At 40.7% G+C, this 15,056-nt stretch overlaps 1 protein-coding gene across 6 annotated transcripts in view; it reads left to right on the top strand.

The window, feature by feature from the left end:
* Positions 1 to 15,056, top strand: part of PPP2R5C (protein phosphatase 2 regulatory subunit B'gamma) — a 74,119-nt gene that overhangs the window by 10,796 nt on the left and 48,267 nt on the right. For 2 of the 6 annotated variants that reach the window (XM_083734739.1, XM_083734740.1), the window contains exon 4: positions 3,111 to 3,153. The exons of the other annotated variants lie outside the window; for them this stretch is intronic. The gene's annotated coding sequence lies outside the window, so the exon portion shown is untranslated. The remainder of the gene's footprint in view (positions 1 to 3,110; positions 3,154 to 15,056) is intronic. 6 annotated transcript variants of the gene reach the window in all.

Below are 15,056 nucleotides of genomic sequence, written 5' to 3'. Positions count from 1 at the left end.
GGGGTCCACCCTGAACAACATGGTATGTGACATGGAGGAGAACTTGCCAAAATGATTCAGAGGCATCTTAAGGTTTATTCAGGGCTGGGGAGTCTAGAACCCCCCCCCCCCTTTTCAGACTCTGCCTAGGTTTCACCCTGACGAGAGAAGCTCTGCACCCTCAAGTGCTTTTGCCTGGCTGGAACTGTCTTTGAACTATGGTAATGCTGCTTGTTCAGCTGAATGGGCTGTGAAGGTGTGTGTGAGAGAGAAAACCTTTAGACTTTTACATGACTGGAATGTAGCGTATTATGCAAAGGTAAGAGTCACTTCCCTTGTTTTGCCCATTCTGGCCCTGCCCATTTTTGCTTCTGGTTTTATCAAATCGCTGGCATGTGGCTATTAGAAAGTTGCCCATGAGAGAAAGTGGCCTTCAGACTGAAAACAGTTCCCCAGCCCTGGGTTAATCAGCCTTAAGGTGTCTTGAAACAGACATTTTAATGTTAATTACCTAGCTCTGAAATAGCTGGGATTAAATGCAAGTTTGGTGAAAATTATCTAAAACATGTGAGTTTTGCTTTGTTTTTGTTTTTTTATTCTAAGCACTTGTGCTCATTGGATTTTGTCTTGGACATAATCCAGTGAGCTGAAACATGCCTTGTACCACATCAGTACTTAACCACGAATTGCATTATCCCTCCTGCAGATACTACATTGCGTTCCTCTTTATGGTATGACTGGGAAGTCTGAGGGTGAAGTCTGAGCCACACATAAGCTGTTGCTGGTTCCTTAGTTGTGTATGACTAGCAGAAAGTATGTGGCGCTGCCCAGGAATTTGCAGAAACCGAAAACTGCTGAGATTTTTAAATGAATAATGCAACTTGCTAGTTTCTAGGGCTGTGTCCACGAGCACTTAGCCCCACCCAGGGAGCACCTGCCCCTGCGCAGAATCAGTGCAGGGGGTTGGGCTAATGTTTAACTGGTTTTGTTTAACCCTATACTGTCAGGAAGGTGGGTGGGAAGGAGACATTATGTCTCCTTTCTCGCCCTCCCAGCTGCACTGCAGAGAAACAAGTGTTCTGTTGGAAACATTCTGGCAAAGCAGACCCCATCAGATCAGCCAGCAGGATTGCACCCTTGGCAGTCAGCTCCTGCACTGCTGATGTGCTGGGCCTGTTTATCATCTCCCTCCATAAACAAGAGTGAGAGACTGACTCCAGACACTGGCCCAATATGTGAGCATTTCTTCTCTGCTCGTCTAGCAGATTTTACCAAGTGATTTTTAGTTCGTTTTAATTAAGCACTTCAGGGTAACCAATTGGTGCCTTGGGTGGCTGCCCTTCATGACTTTAGAACAGTTAAAAGGAGAATCTTTAGTGTCTTGGTGTTGCTTGATTTTAAACTACTACTTGATAGCTGTAAATATTAGAAAATGAGAGTATGTAACATCTCATGGGTATAGCATTTGGTCCCAATGTTTAACCTGGCGTCATAGGAAGAGTGGAGCACTTGCAGTCTCCATCAGTGTCAAGGATACTACAAATATCTTCAAAACTTGTATACAGTCCTTCAAAATTGAGAAACAGGCTTGTTCTCTTTCCTGCATAAAAACTAATAATTTCCCAGACCAAGCAAGAATATTTGTGGGGTATTCAAAACTGAATTATTCAGATTACTAGTAATATTTGCATACAAAGAAAGAGAGAGAAAGAAAGAAAGAAAGAAAGAAAGAAAGAAAGAAAGAAAGACTTTGCAGTATTACTTGTGCTGCTTTTGCAAAAATCCTGGAGTTGGGTCTCTAGTACTTCTATTTTACTTATGACGGGCCAAGGGAAAGAATTAAATTTACCAAGGCTGCACAATTTCTGGTAGCACTGAGATTTGAATGCTGCTATCTGAATGAATTAGGGAGGTTTTTAATGTCTGGGCATTTGTGTTTTAATATTTTGTTGGAAGCTGCCCTGAGTGGCTGGGGCAACCCAGTTAGATGGGAGGCATGCATAAATAAATAAATAGGATTATAAGAAACTTTATATACAGTCAGGCATTGTTTTATGTACACAGATTGGCAACATTCATCCAGAATTTCAGGCAAAAGTTATTTAGTTGTTGTGCTTTATTTATTTTGTAAAAAAAAATACACTGCTTGATTGTAAAAAAAACTTCAAAGCAGTTTATAAAACAGTAAAATAAGGAAATCATGAAAAATTCACAACCATACTTTAAAACATGCAGAAGTTAAAATACTAAAATAGATTAAAATTACCGTATTTTTTGCACCATAACACTCACTTTTTTCCTCCTAAAAAGTAAGGGGAAATGTCTGTGCGTGTTATGGAGGGAATGCCTATGGGTGGCATGCCTACGGATTTTCCTCCTCTAAAAACTACGTGCGTGTTATGGTTGGGCGTGTGTTATAGAGCGAAAAATACGGTACTTCTACTTTCTGAACATCTGGATAGGCTTGACTAAACAAAAATGTTGTGGGTTGAACCCCAAACCTTCTGCATACAAAACACTGAGCTATGCCAAACTGTACCAGTCACCCAGTAGCACCATAGAATTTATTGACAACCATAGACCACACCTTTGCACATTAGCACAATTTTGAAATAAGTACTGTATAAAGCTTTATTTCTGTCCACTGTACTCCAGCTGTAGAAAATGGTAGTAATAGAAGTAAATAATATATTAACGACTTCAACTGGGTCTAAGGCCTCTTAACCTATGCCTGCTTGTACGGGAATCAGCCCTATGGAACTCAGTCAGTGTTAATTCTTAGTAGGCGCACATAGGATTGCACTGAAAATAGCTTTTCCTAAGTTCTTACCCTGGGAAGCAACCCCACAAAGTACTACACCAAGCCAGGTTGTGAAATAACATACCAGAACTACCATTACTTGTCTGCAATTTTCCAACTTGAATAAAGGTCTTGTGAGTAACTCTTACATTGTCAGAGCTGCTTCTTTAATTTAATTTTAAGGAAATTTGATATTTAGAGGAGCGCTCAACTTTTAGTAGCTATAATCTTATATGTAGTCAAAAGGCTTTACAATGTCTGTCTTGCACTTTTTAAAGTTCACCTCACTATTATTTTCATAGTTTGTATTGATTGCCCTTTTTGAATTCAGGACTTGGAAAATGGATACATCTTTCATAGAGATCTGTGTCAAGGTAGGCGTCCACTAACAAGCTGCCAGTTGTGTCTCATGGGCATAAGAGCTTCTGTTGATAATGGCCTCTATTTTAGTCTTTGCAAGCGTATGCTCAGCATAGAGCAGACTTCTGTGGTGTTTTTTGAATAGAATAGATGCATGTGACATGCGACTGACTGACTGCTTAACTCCTTTTTGCTAGAGAGTCTGCAGTGCATGCTTATCTGCCGTCCCTTGAGTTCAGTCAAAAGAATTTTTGGAGAGAGGTGACAACAAAATGGATTTGTATTTCCAGAGTGGAGTATATTTATAAAGCTATCAGTGTGCATGAGGCTTTGAGGTTTCTAAAGTAACAAACGGAATGCTAATATCTGGGACAAAATCTAAAACTGGAACTATGTTCCATGAAACTTACAATTTGAAACTAAAATTCTTCAGCATTTGGAGTGGGTTTTGTCAGTCCCCCCCCCTTTTAAATCCAGCTAGCTGTATAATTGCATGACTTTGAAGACTGCTGATATTCTGGCAGTTTCTGCTTAGTTTTTCTTTAAAACCTGCAGGCAATGTGCATCTTCCTTAAATGTCAGAAATGGTTTATACACTTCGGAATTCTGGAAGATGTACTGAAATTTAGTTTGAAAGATGGCTTCCTGGAAAGAATCTTCACCTTGCCATGGTTTCCTTCTCTTTCAAATAAGAACACAGAACAAAGTTTGAGTGAAATTATTGTGCCTTGCTGTCATTCCAGCAAACCTATTTCCTGGTTCTTATGTTACGTTAAACCATAGTTTAAACTATGGTTTAACATGAATGTTCAGTGTGTTGGTGCACACTTGTGAAAAGCTTATGAAAACAAGCCAGAGTCTGACTTGTGCTGACTCCAAGCTCAGCCTCATGGCTTCTTTCTCTCCACTATCCAATGTATATTAAACAGAGGGAATAAATTAAACTGTATCGGTATTCCCAGACAATTTTTTCAAGGTTTTGTATGTGAGTTCTGATTAAAAGGTTTGTATGCAGCACTTTTTGAGTGTACCAGCATGAGCCTTTTTGCATGCATTTGAATATTGTGACCCAGTTTTGTAAGTCGCATCCAATCCTATGCAACTTTTCAAGCTCGTGCTTGAACTTTTAATGGACTGCAGTTGAGGGAGACAGGACCAATATGGACTATGTCATTCTTCTGGGATGGGCATGATAAATCCCCAGTGCTTCCCCAGTCAAAATATTTCTAACTCACCTTTCTGCCCCATAGGGACTCCCAAGGCAGCTAACATAACAAAACTTGGAAACATACTTTTAAAAACGTTTTAATAAGATTTGTATATAAGAAAACCAGGTAAAACACTTCAAGCAAAGGGGGTTAGCCATTCTGCTACCTGACAGACCAAAGGCACGCTGAAATAATGCAGTATTTGCTTGACATTTTAAACACTTAGATTAAGAGGGCCAATGAAACCATAACTGATAACACACACTCTGCCAGCTGTACCCATGCTTGAAGCAAAGGCTCCTCATGACTACTTAAGCAGGAAGAATTGTGTATGTGGACACTATCCTTTAAGTGTACTTTTAGTATGTATGCGTTTCTAGTGAGAACAAAGTGTCTGGGCACAGAACCTTTCCACATCTCTCTTTAGAAAGTTCCCTGCATTCCAAGACCTAGTTTTCATGCTTTGCATTCAGTGCAGCTAGCTGTTTGGCTGCAGCGCTCTTAATTTTCAACCGTACTAATCTGACGAATTTTCATGATTCAAAAAGTGATGCTGCTCATTCACGTTTACTTAACAGTAAGCCCACTGTGTTCAGTGGGGCTTACTCCCAGGAAAATGTGTGCAGGTCATTAAGAGAACAAAGGAGAGGGGGCTCTGTGCCAGATGCCAAAACGTGGTGCCCGTCCTTCAACTGAGATAGACAAAGGCAGAATTTAGAGCAAAGTTTGCTGTGATGTGAGCTAGAAGCAAAAGCAGCAAGCGGAGGGTCAGCGAGCAATGTTTGATTTCTGTTTGAATCCAAGGCTGTGGCTAGGGGAGAAGCAAGACTCTTTTGAGGTGTTGATGCTGTGAACCCCTCCTCCATTGTATGCTTAGGTTGCATATGTGTGTAAATAAACCATACATCATTAAGACACCACAGTCTGCTGTCCTCATTCTGAAAGGGGAAACAAACCCTGCATAAGTGCATGGAACCCCTGGAATCTTGCAGCACTCAGAGATTGGGCTGGATTGCAACAACATGAATTTGCTGGTGTAATAATCATAATAATTTATTTATTTCTGCCCCGCCCATCTGGCTGGGTTTCCCCTGCCACTCCGGGCAGCTCCCAACAGAATACTAAAAACACGATAAATGATCAAACAGGGCTGCTTTCAGATGTCTTATAAAAGTCAGATAGTTGTTTATTTCCTTGACATCTGATAGGAGGGTGTTCCACAGGGTGTGCGCCACTACCAAGAAGGCCCTCTGCCTGGTTCCCTCTGATGTGGGAATCACTGGTGCATTCCACTCCTGGCATGGCAGGAAGGAAATAAGCCATAGACTGGCTTGCTATGTGCAAGGCATGTAACAACAAACCAGTCTGGGTAGAAACAAAGTGCCTGCAAATTCAGTACCATACATTCCCCAAGGTGCACACTGTGACCACCACCTTCTTGAGCCCTAAGGAGACAGAAAAAAAGTTTGTTTTCCCACAAACACACTAGGCTAGTACACCCAAAGCTAATGCTTTCCCTGAGCGGTCTAGACAGGCTACAGACTGGGATATAATGTGTCAGTGCACTGTCATCTGTTGAAAGAAGAAAGCCATTCCTAAAGTGTATCGCACTTTATTGATTTCTCAGTAAGCTGTGTATAGGATTGCAGCTGCAGTGCAAATGCAGTCTCTCTTGAACAGCCATCAAAAGTCATGTAGATGTATGTGTATATATAACTGAAAAAGCTTGCATACCATAAGTACAAAAAATCTAAGCAGCTGGGATATTTCCTTACCCCTGTCTCTGGTGGCAAAATGGGGGTTTATACTTGGAATTTCTCATTTTTATAAACTGGCAAGATTGTCCTAACAAACCAGGAGAAGCACTTTCCCTCTTTCTAAAGCCTGCAAAGTTCATTTAAAGAAAAAGTCATGGATTTCAACCTGTGTGCTCCCCTGAAGTATTTATTATAACTTGGGTTTCTGTGACCTCTTCCTGAACTTCATCTCTATTCTGTCTTTAACTTGCAAGCAATAATTTGATAATTAGTTGCTTCCTTTCTTTGACCTAATTGAACATCTTTACCAGCACACTTAATTTCTGTTTACATAAGTTGCTCATTATGCAAGGGCTTGCCCCATTGCTAGGCCAAATTTCTGCACATTGACCCAACACTTGGACATTGTCTTAATAGCTCTTCAGGCCAATTGTTAACCATGCTTGTGTCCTTAGGGGGTGTGGAGCTATTTTAATAATCATTCCCTGTCCTAAGAAAACAGTTTTTAAAGAAGATTTTTGTTCAACTCCTATTCTTCTGAGTTTTCTAGGCTTCCTGCGGGAGTCAAGAATGTATGTGCTCCACACAAATCAAAGCGGGAAAGAGGAATGCGTGTGGTCCAGGCAGTTAAATTCTGAGTCAAGAACCTGTGCAAATTATGCAAATTGAGGAAATGTTCGTTGCATTATTGTGGCTTTGATCACAGAGAGAGGCAAGAAGGTCTGCAGAGTAGCACAACCAGCCCATTAGAAATCCTATTCACCTGCTCATTGCCTTCTGAAATCTTAGCAGGTGACATGTCTGCAATTTCAAGTATACCTTCATTCCCATATGGTCTAGAATCTGTGGCCTTTAAAACGTGGTGGGGTTGCTTTTGTTGGTTACTATGTGATGCATTTTTGTACTTCATATTGTAAATCACCCTGTGATCACTGGGTGAAGGACAGTATAGAAATCAAATAAATAAATAAAAATAACTCTTTTTTTTTTTTAACAAGAGCTACGATTCTAAATGAGCTAAATTCTGTGCTCTTCTAGAATTGTGCTCCATACGTTGCACTTGCAAAGTTTGCGTGAAGCTTGTACCCTAATATGATGGGATAATGAGCTGCTTGTGCGTAAAAGCTTGATCCCTCTGGGGTTTGGCTGGTCACCCAAACCTAGGCACTAACGGAGCCCCCAAAGCATGACTCCGTCAGTCGCTGGTAGAATCCGACAGTGGGCGTCTACGGAACTTACTCCAACATAAAAGCTGTTTGACGGACATACGCCTCCTGGACTCTCTGCGTGACAGCTTCCGGCGAGGGGTGGGGGTTGCTAAAGGGGGTCTTGTTACCTCCTCACTGTTCTCACTAGAAGTATCCCAGGGCCTCTCCCCCGATTCCCTTTCCGCTGGAACTCCTGCTCTCCCCCTACTGGTTCCTTCTTCTGCTGTAGAGTCTCTCCTATTCTCCTGGAGCCTCTCCACCACCTGTCCCTCCGATGGCAGTTCCCTGACACCTAACATTCAGGTATACATTTTGGTTTCAGTGAAATTACCAAAATTGCCAAGCCATGGAATAACTTCAGTAATCCTTCCAAGACAATAATGCCCACCCACATCACAAAGAACTCATAACCCACCTACTCTCAGCAGCCAGAAACAACATTACCAGACACTGGAGAGACCTGTCCAGGAGTAAGCATGGACCAATGGTACCAAGTAGTATGGGAAACAGCCTTACTGTTTAAATTAACCAATAAGCTGAAACTAACACGGGGACAGATAGAAGAAGATGCCTTCACCCCGGTATGGCTCCCCTTTATCACATACACAGCCCAGCAAAACAATGACAAGAATCCACCAGTGGCATACGAATCAATATGGCTAACCTGATCCAAAACATCCACCCACACATGAAAACAAAGTTCACCAGAGCCAATCACAAACAAGCAACCACACCCCAGACCAGTGGTGTCCAAACTTTTTTCGAAGAGGGACAGATTTGATGAAGTGAAGGGCCATAAGGGCCAACCAACCCTTTTTTAGGACTGAAGTTGTTGATCTTTTTTTAGTGTTGAAATTGTTGAGGTTTTTTAGGATTTTACCCCAGGAAATAAACTGCCACAGTGGCCAGATTAAACCGACTGGCAGGCCGGATTAGGCCCCCGAAAAGGACTTTGGATATGCCTGCCCTAGACCAACCCCAACTTCTCTCACCACCAAAGGAACACAAGCGAATAGCAAAGAGAGCCTGCACAAGACGCTGACACAAAACCCCACACATACATTAAGTAAAATTTAAAACATCGCCACCCGACCCCACCCCCACCCACCATGGCCCCCTCCACCTCTCCCCCCTTTTTTCCTAATGTAACACTAATGTCTCAACAAATGAAGCTCACCTGTAGAAAATGTAACTTGAAAAAAGAGACATTGCACATACAAGAAACCTTTAATAAAAAATACCAAAGAAAAACCTTAGTAATTCTAAATCAGGAGTGCCAATAAAAATATTTTTTGTGGATTTGCTGTATTTTATTTTTATCCTCTGCCAAGTGTGTGTGTGTGTGTGTGTGTGTGTGTGTGAGAGAGAGAGAGAGAGAGAGAGAGAGAGAGAGAGAGAGAGAAATTGTAAATTTCTTTGGATGGTGGGCATATAGGTATTACATAAATCCAATAAATTAAATAAATAACAACAAATATAAGCATTTCTTCTCTGCTCTTGCAGTCTTTAGAATAGGGTTTCCCAAATTTGGGTCTCCAGCTGTTTTTGGACCTCAACTCCCATCCTCCCTAGCTAGCAGGACTAGTGGTCAGGGGTGATGGGAACTGTAGTCCAAATGTTTGGGAAACCCTGCTTTAGGGCAAGGATGGTAAAAGGCTAGGCACAAATCTGGTATGGCCCTTAAAATGTTGATTTGGGAGCCTAGAAATAAGAAATACATTTTCTACCTTATTTCTATCATTGGTCTCTCTGTCTGAAAACAAGCAGCCGTCATCCTTTTCTGTGGGTTCATGTCCTTTCGGATATACATCTAGACTGGTTCAAATTTTTAAAAGGGAGTTTTACCAAATGTAGCTTTATTATTGTAACCTGTGGCATTTTATCAGTTTTATTGGACCTTTGTATGCTTCTGGTGTGGTGTAGTCCTTGGTTTTTAAAAGGTTTTTATAGAGTGCTACTGATTTCAATCGTTTTGATTAGGTTGCATATATTTATTTGTATTGGAAATAACTATGGATGGCTACCCCTGTGGATTTTTGTAACTGAAATTGCTTGATATTAATATTTAGTCATGTCCTATGAGCTCAAGTGTTGGACCTCAATATTGCAATAAATGGCTCTGCTTTGTGGATTTTTTAAAGATGCTAAATAACTGTCAAATACTCATTCTTACAGATAACCAGATACGGTGTTTTTTATATAAATAAAGTTACATCTGCCACATTCCCCACCCCCAGGCATTTCTGGATTTTTTCAGGCCCTCTCTACTTCTATTTATTTTTTGCAGCCATAACTTTTGCGGTTGATCTCATTATTCTAAAATGCTGCTTTTCTTACTCAGATTGTTTATAACAACCATCCAAACATGTTACGGTTGATACCTGCTCATCTTGTCACATATGCGTCAGTTCCTGTTTCCCACCATACAGTACTTTGATTTAAGAAGATTTTGGAAGTTGTTTTCCAATTGTTACTTGGAACACTTGAAAAAAGAACAGGCTTCACAGGGCTGTAAAAAAAACCCACAGTATAGTTATTTAAGCTATTTTTAGAATCAGGACTTCTAGATCTGCACATAGAGCTGACTAATTTTCTCATGGGTCTTAATAAAATAAGCGAATCTGGCCATCTTTGAGTTTTTTGAACTAGGAAAATATCATTAGGAATATGAATCTTAAGTATGGGACTAACCTTATATAACTTGGAAGGAAAGAAGGAAAAAAATCCAGCCTCTGACATCAAAGCCCCCACTTTCTAGAAAATGGCAGTTCAATAAATATGAAGGTAGTTGGTACACAGAGGTCAGAAATGATCTGTTAAACAACAAGTAATATTCAGCTTAAAGAGACAAAATGCCCCACTTTGAGAACAGTTTTCAGATTTCCTTAGGCCATGGGTGAGGGACCTCTAACCAAAGGACAGTCTTGGCTCACCAAGGGGTCCTGTTTGGCCCTCTACCATTTCCCAAAAACTCTAGCCATCTACCAACCAGCTGATGTCACTTTCATGGGCAGGTGACACCAGCTGATGGATGGCACGGGGTTCAATTCTATATTGGCTGCATGTTCCAGTTCTCGAAGCTACCAGCATGAATTTGACCAAACTGCGGGAGGCAGTGGAAGACAGGAGTGCCTGGCATGCTCTGGTCCATGGGGTCACGAAGAGTCGGACACGACTAAACGACTATAAACAACAGCAACCAGTTCCCCAGAGGAAACTGGCGCACACACAATCAAAACATCAGGATTTAACCCATGCTCATCAGCTGCTGAGTGGGAGTTAAATCCTGCTCAGACTCCTGCAGAGAGCAGGATTGAAGCCTGTGCTCATCAGCTGTAAATTTTAAGCAGTGTGCCTCCGATTGCCGCTTACTGGGGGCAGCAGGAAAGCTGTTGCCTTTGTTCCCCATTTGTGGACTTCTCAGAAGCATCTGCTTGGCTCTGGAAAACTGGATGGTGTTTTATTTGGCTATTTATATCCTGCCTTTCAACAAGTTACCAGGGCAGCTTATCAGTATGCTGGACTGGACTGATCCAGCAGGGCACTTCAGTGTTCAAGAAAAGATGTGGGGGAATATCTCTGCACTTTTAACCCACTGCAGCTGAGCTGCTGCATGGGATCATACATATTTGTACCCTTCCTATCTTTCCATGAACTTCAATGTACATAGCTCAATGGATGCTTGGGGAATGGGACACACTGCTGCTGCCTCTCCCACTCCCCAAAGTATTTCATGGGGGAAGGGCTTCCTCCTCATGGTCAGTGGAACGCATGCAGAATAGCTGTATGATAATGCAGCATTTCAGCTCTGAGCAAGTTCAGTAATAGTATTCCTTTTAATGGAATTTTGGAATGGAGGAAACCTCTATGTCTGCATTATAATTGACACAGGTGAGATTCATATCCACCATCAGAGGAGTGTCCTTTTGATCGTTCATTCATTCCTACCATTAATTATATTTTTATGCTGCTTTTCACTATCACAAGTCAGAAAGTGGCTTGCGTAAAATAAATAACAACATAATAGAACATCACAGTTACAACATAAATCATATGAAATAATTAGCAAATCATCAGTAAAAACAACCACCTTCTATAAAACACTATTAACAGAGCAGCTTAAAAAAATAGGCTAAACACCACAGCCTCAAGAAAAGCCATATTGTAAAATTCACAAAGCATTAAACAGCACCCATTATCCACAAAACAATATTAACAGTATTAACAAACTGACAACAAAAAACAAAGTGCTGTTGAATTCACACACACACACACACACACACACACACACTCCTCACAACCATGGCTTGTAGTCTTCCACTTGGTTCATCAAAAGACACATACACATAATAGCCATGGCAGCAATTCCCTTCTGAAAGCTCCAAGGGCTGGAGGGTGGGGCAAGGCAAGTGGAAAAAGCCCTTGCCTGGTGGTCAACAGAGAGTCCCATTCCCCTCACATACCCCTATGTGTCAGTGTAGTTAACCACGTATTTCTGATTGCAGTATTGCTATTAGAGCAGTAGCATTTGCATTGTCATTATAACGGTTATTCCAACACTGGTGTTTAGGGTTAGTGTGTATTTAACCAGATAAATATGTATTGATCATATATGCAGCCAAAGAATGTCTGTTCATGCTAATGCTATGGGTGGCCGGATGCAATTTCTCAACAACTCCTTGCAACCTTTTTAGGAACATGAGTAAAAAATAAATAAATAAAAATGCTTGCCTCTTGACCAAGCCATGAGTGTACCTAATCCAGTAAGTACTGTGATCCCAGCTGTGATCAAACCAGCTGCCCAGGGAACTTCCCAAGCAAAGAAAAATGGCGATAGCCACCCGCTTGCATGCCCCATGTATCTGATATCCGGAGAGATACTGCCTCTGAATATGGGGGATGCCTTTGGCTATAGAGATAATTCTAATTTTCATTAACTTGTCTTGGCCTCTGGATTAGGTGGCTGTAAACAGAACATTACCACAACTTTTAGATAATAAATTATTTTTGTTAATGTGTAGTACTTTTTGCCAGTCCGCAACTAACTACTAATTTTATTGAATGGCCCCAAGTTTTAGTGTCAGGGAAAAGAGACCCCTATTCCCCTCTCCCCCCCCCCCCTCTACACATTCAGCTTTAGCAGTCCTTCCTCCCTCGAACTTAAATGGTAATTTAAGTGTAGCATAATGGTTAGAGTGTTAGATTAAGACCTGGGCGACCAGGGTTCAAATCCTCACTCAGCCACGAAGCTCACTTGGGCCAGTCATTCACTCTCAGACTAACCTACCTCTCAGGGTTATTGTGAGGAAAAGATGGGGAGGAAGAGAACTGTATGCCACCTTGAGCTCCTTAGAAGAAAGGTGGGATATAAATGTCATACATAAATAACCTCACAACAATTTAGCCTCTCTTTTTTGTAGGAAAGGTGTTTATTTTTGTTGCACTGCACATTTTACAAGTTTAAGTTGATTCCTGCAGAGAAGGATGACAAGGAGGTTTGTATAATATCCGGGGGATGTTTCAAATTATACTATATATTTGTATTAAGTCGGTAGTTGCAGTTTTCACATTTGTTAGTCACTAATCAACAATGTAGTCCAAATCTTTCTGCGTTAGGCTGAACAGAGCTACTCAAAACATCTCAAAATGTTGTGCTATTTTATGCTGTTGTCACAGCAAACAAATGTGCCAACACAGACATGTATATATAGTAGTGGGTATATTTTTTACTATCTTTCCTAAAATGTTAAGAGCAAGTTGCAGACTTCACCTTTTAAAATAAATTTTACATTGCTTGGCTTTTGTTTGTTCAATCTGTCATTCCAGACAAGTGTCAAATTTGTGTTTTAGCTCTAGTTTCATTAAGGGTAAGCAAATTGAGGTGTCTTCTGTTTAGATCCCAGACACTAACAGTCAAATTAAAATACAACATTGTTTTTTGTGACACTTTTTTTACTTGTATCAAGATCCCTGTTTTCTTGTCAGGCATCATTGTTTAGAATATACTCTGGGAATTGACAAATTGTGCCCACTTAATTTGTTGCCCCAGAATACCAACATTGGCAGGGTTCAGATGATATTTCCCTAGCTTCATCAACCATGATTTTTATTATCATTTGGCTTGTATGCCCCTTGCTTATCCAAGCCCTTGCATACAAATATTCTTCATTCTTTACTTGTCTTAATCTAGAGTTTCCCTTTGTATCCAGCAGGAGAACTCAAGTTAATGACTGTTAACCATCGTAATAAGCCAGGGTCTGTTTTCTGTACAAATGATAGATTCTAAGTTAATCTACTTAGCAGAATTGGAAAAGGGTGGGTTTGTTATATACAGATTGGTCAGAGTCTGTTTGCTCAGGCATCTGAAAATTTGTTAATGCTGTCTAAAATGTTTCTGATCCAACAATTAAGAAATATTTTCCAGGTTCCCTTCCTGAAGCAGAATTGTAATTTCTGCTATCAAATGCTGGTGGGCCTGGTGAAAGGGGAGCTCTTATAAGGCTGGAATGCAGTTCCAGTGAGATAAACTTCTGGTGCTATTTCAGCATAATTATTTTTTGTAGTGGATTCATTAATGCTGTAGTGGATTCATTAATGCTTTGTAGTGGATTCATTAATGCTGGTTGTTATTCATGTTGTATCTCCAGAATTATAAGCATAGTAATCAAATTGACTTCCTCAATACCTTTGCTTCCTTCCATATTGGGTATTAATAAACCTACCCATCATCCTGGGGGCCTGGTTTTGCTAGTGGCACTTGATGTATTATATTCAATTAGAATTATGCTCCAACGACCATTTGCCAAGTTACTTAGATACCGTGGTACCTCGGGTTACATACGCTTCAGGTTACGGACTCCGCTAACCCAGAAATAGTGCTTCAGGTTAAGAACTTAGCTTCAGGATGAGAACAGAAATTGTGCTCCGGCGACGTGGCGGCAGCAGGAGGTCCTATTAGCTAAAGTGGTGCTTCAGGTTAACAACAGTTTCAGGTTAAGAACGGACCTCCGGAACGAATTAAGTACTTAACCTGAGGTACCACCATATACAGTAAGCCAAGGTTTGCCATAGTGTACATTCAACAGGGAACTGCAAAATATTGTAGCTCCTGATGAGTGTAATTATATGCTACATGTGCCTTTACAAATGTATTTGTTTGATATTTATACTTCACATTTTTAGGCATGAAAATGTTTCAAGCCTGTATATGAAATTATCCTTTCCCTAAATCAGCTTAAAATTGATATAGGCTGAACACTCTGAAAGGAGATAATATCTGAATGATCCAGGAAGGAAATTGATCTTGTCTCTTTACACAGCTTACTAGTTGAGCCTTCTAAAGTTAATTTCACTGTAATTGGTATACAAACAATAAACGAATACTGAAGGAAGAGAAGAGCAAGCAAGACACAGCAGACTTTCTTCTCGTGTTCAGAGAAGCTCTATTTTACTTATTCTACTAAATAGTGCAAGGATTAGTTTTTGCCCAGTGGGATTTCCCTCCTCCTATGTGTGCCATGTACTGTCCCTAAATCTGCTCCAGAGGGTAAGTGGACCCCTCCAGAACAGATTTAGGGGGTGCATGGGGGAGAAAAGGGGAAGAATGTTCCATTGCACAAGGATAAATCCTTGCAGCACCGACTGAACATTTTGCACAACACTACACTGAATACTGCCTGTTGGCTCTTGTCAAACAAGCAATTTAATGTATTCATCAATTACCTATTTGTGTCTTAAGGTGGTT

This window comes from Podarcis gaigeae (assembly GCF_964106915.1).
Source record: "Podarcis gaigeae genome assembly, chromosome: 1".
NCBI lineage: Eukaryota > Metazoa > Chordata > Lepidosauria > Squamata > Lacertidae > Podarcis > Podarcis gaigeae.
This window is presented reverse-complemented; position numbering and strand designations above follow the sequence as displayed.